The sequence below is a fragment of the Nuphar pumila genome, chromosome 4, assembly GCF_984573655.1.
Source record: "Nuphar pumila chromosome 4, dmNupPumi1.hap1.1, whole genome shotgun sequence".
Classification (NCBI taxonomy): domain Eukaryota; kingdom Viridiplantae; phylum Streptophyta; class Magnoliopsida; order Nymphaeales; family Nymphaeaceae; genus Nuphar; species Nuphar pumila.
In genome coordinates this window covers 4146112-4150206 of record NC_143252.1, presented here as the reverse complement: position 1 = coordinate 4150206, position 4095 = coordinate 4146112, and positions in this window count along the sequence as shown.

The following is a 4095-nucleotide window of genomic DNA, read 5'->3' as shown; positions in this document are numbered from 1 at the left end:
CTGGGTTGTGTTAGTGTTGACATTTGCGTTCTCATCTTCATCATTGGTCTTGTCACTAGGGTGTCAACGGGTCGGGTTTGGTTCGGACCCAGGTAAAACCAGACTCAAACCGGATTTGAGATGATGGTATCAGGTTTGGATTCAGGTCTAATTGGGTCCACCATTAGAGAAACTATACCCTGATATTATAAGGATTACATGAACCTGATAAAATAATATTTTTATCATTTTTACATTGAAAATTTGTGGATCTTAATTTGAACTCGGGTCGGGCTCGGGTCTGGTATAAAATTTTACAAACCATACCCGGCTCCATGTATTAATTGGATCCTTTGGATCTGACCCGGATTCTAATCAGGTCTTCTTATTTATCAATTATCACCAAACCCTGACCCTGTAGCTAAGGGTCAAACCCGACCGGTTGTTGATGCTGATGGGTAGGGCTGTCTAACGAGTCAATTGGTTTGTTTATCAATTAAATGAGCTTGTGCTCGTGTTTAGGCAAGCCAAACCGAGGGATATATATATTATACTTAATAGTTCATAAATTTTATGTATATATTTTCTATGCATCATTTTCTTTGTATATATATATTGTATACTCTTTTCTTTATATATTACACTTAAAATATATAATATACATAATATATATATTTTTATCTATATGAGCTCGAGTCACGAGCTGTTCAGTTCGTTTACCAGCCCTATTGATGGGGACATTGTCACTTTGGCACATAGCCAACTCCAAGTTATCCAAACCTTCTATGTGCATTGGCTGGGAGTGAAAGGATGGAACTTTTAAAGGTTAAAAAATAATACTTGGAAACATCAACAGTTCATTAAAAAAATAAATGTTTAAAAATATTTTTGCATTAAAAAAGATGGATGAAAAAAATGACAAAAATGAGATACAAGAAAAAGCAAATAATACGTATGAACGTAATTTGTTTTTAACTTTATAAATTGAGGTAAAAAAATTACATGCGACTGTTTTCTTTTAAGGATAGCAAATATCAGCTTTTAATCCAGGACACAACAAGCAAGGTGTTTCTCGCAGTTGGAGGGAGCCTGGGCTGCTAGACGGGTGGTCAGGCTTCCATTGTCATTGATGTCAGCTCCTTGATTATAAGTTAGGGCCCCTTGGTCGTGTTGAAGCAAGGTGAATCTCTGGGAGCAAAGTCTGTGCCACGGGTTTACACCATCGGAAAAGCAACCATAAGTGTGCCAGGCTTAGCCAGAACTAGGTTTTTTTTATCCCAGGGGTGATTTTCCCACTCTTCATGTGAAAAAAAAAACTAGTTTTTTTTTTTTATAAAAGCACTTTTTAAATGTAATTTTTCTATCCCCAAAGTGGTTTGGCGTAGTGGGATGGGAGCCAGGTGGTCTAGGTTCAAATCTCATAGGCGTCACCAAACCAAAATGTTGGGTGAAAGGAGTAAGCCCAGAGAGTTTTTCGCTGTCATGACAGTGACCGCGGGTATGGCAGGCAGAGCTAGCGTGGATAGGTCTCTGCTCATGGGGGCGGTTTCTTTGTGTAAATATTAAAAAAATATAATTTTCCTAGCTGGCATTCTCAAACGATTAAATTTCACTTTTTTGGGAGCTAAAATCGTTTCTCACATGCTTTAAGCAGAGTATTTAAAGTACCCAACCACTGTATATTTTAACAAGGTTTTGATCACCGGACCCATTTCCTACCTCTCCCTGAAGACCTCACCCACATTATATGCAGACCCATACTCAAGGTTGTTTTGTTACAGTTTTGATCTGGGTCTATTATTTAGGCCTGATTTAAGAATGAATTTGATTAAAACCTGATCCATTTATACCTGAACCTGATAACCCATTGGGGACTTCAATTTTAATCATACATGGACCGTGACGAACCCAAATCATGTTCTCTCCGGTTTGGGTCTACATTTTAGAACCATTTTAAAATTGGGTCGGATGAAACCTAACTGAAAAAGACCACACCCTGGGCATCTTTTTTTTTTTCTCCCCAAAAAAGAGGGGTTGATTTAACAATACTTGTCCTGAAGAAAACACAGAATCCAAATCCAAATCTGATTAGGTCAAATCCGATTAAGTTAGACTCAGTATACCTAGATTCAACCCAAGTCTGACCCGTTTACATCGCTATCTTTTAGTCCATGATAGGACCAAGAGTTTGTTATCTTTAAGCATTTGCTGCCCAAAAGCATAGACGACGTTACAATGACATTCTAGATCATTATTTCATGGCTTATAAGACTCCGACAAGCCCATGTGTATCCAAACTTGATCCAGCGAGTTTGGTTGAGGCCCAGTTGGCCATGGATGATGCAACTAGGTGCTACAGGCGACAAGGACCCAATGGAGTGCATGTAAAGAAAAGGCTTTTTTTTTTTTGTGTGTGTGTGTGTGTGTGAATTTTACTCAGAGAAACCACTCCTGGCTCAACCTGCTGTACTATAGCTTCTGTCCATGTTGGCGGAAAACTCTAAGAGCTTACCCCTCAACCCCAGGGAGTCACCAAGCTTTAGCTTACGAAGGGGATGATGCCCATGGGATTTGAACCTAGACAGCCCGTCTAACAGGCTCTATCCCACTACGCCAAACCCATTGGGTATGTAAATAAAAGGCTTTACATGGGAATGAATACCAACTTTTGAAAAATCAGCTCAGCTCAGCTCAGCTCAGCTCAGCTCAGCTGGCCTCTTTGAGATTTGAGGTCACCGCCTAGGGCCTCAAATGAAAAAAAAATATATAATGCTTATATTTCACATGCTGAGGGCCTCCAATGAAACATGGCACATGCTGAGGGCCTCCAATGGATAAAAAAAAATATGGGCCTCCAATGAAATATGCCTAGGGCCTCAACTTCTCTTGAGCCGCCCCTGGTCAGGTGCAGCGGCACACTTTCAGTGTGCAATGTGATTGCACCTGATCCGTAGACCACTGACATCCATTGAATCAGGGCTAAGTAACACACGGAGAAACCACCACTTTAGATTGGACATCCCATTATAGGTAGAGAGGTGTCACATAGACCATGGCCCTGTTTCAGTATATGCAGTGTAACAGTCTACGAGTACTTCACCCCTGCTCGCCAGGAATAGTTTTCTGTTGGCTTCGGCACTGCAGCAAAGGATGCACACCCCAAATGTCAAAACACTTGACGTCCTTCAACTTTTTAACACCTTAAGCCAACCCATCTAGCCCTTGTGGGCCTAAAGACCAGCTGATTTGCACCTTTTATGTCCATATATGCAAGGTTATGCATACTGCATACTATGCATCAAGTACCAACTTACTACGTATGTGAAGCAACAAAGCAGAAGGGTTGTTGAAAAAATCATTTAGGGCAAAATGATCAATTCCATAACATGGAAATCATGAAAAGGCGACATATTTTCATATATTTTTATGATAATAAAGTCCAAGCTTCCACAAAACCAGGATCATCGCAGACAATTACAAATAGAATCAAAATACAATTGGGTTTCACCTGTTCTAGCACGTGTCCAACATTCGACTACAATGGCAATAAAAAAAAAACTACCAAGTTTAGAACTCCAAGCGACTCTTGTTTGTTGAGCTTGAAATTCATGAGCAATTGTATTTTACGTGGGTTAAAAACATAACTTTAAGCTGTATCACATCTATGTATTATGCTTCCTGTTATGCATACAACTTTCTTCTGATAAAGAAAATGGGTGTGCAACATGGATTGAAATCTTAAAACTTTAGAATCACATATATAAATTGACTGATTATGGTTTTAAATAGCAAAGCAAGCCACATCATGCATTTGCGTCCAGGCAATCAGGTGGATGCCGGCACTCGCAGGAGCCTTTTCACGTACGTGCATACTCAGGTGATTTGATCTTGCAGCAAAAAATGGCAAACCTTGAAGGTTAATGTTGGTTCATAAATCATATCAGAGCACACACCATAAAAACAAGAAAAGCCAGCGAGCGAGAGAGAGAGAGAGTTATGGCCTTTCATGATTAAAGAAGATATGCACACCCATTTAGAGTGGAGAATTAGAAACTCAATTACAAGATAGAAGAAGCTTCAATTCATTCATTATAGATGATGAAACACTTTGGGAAA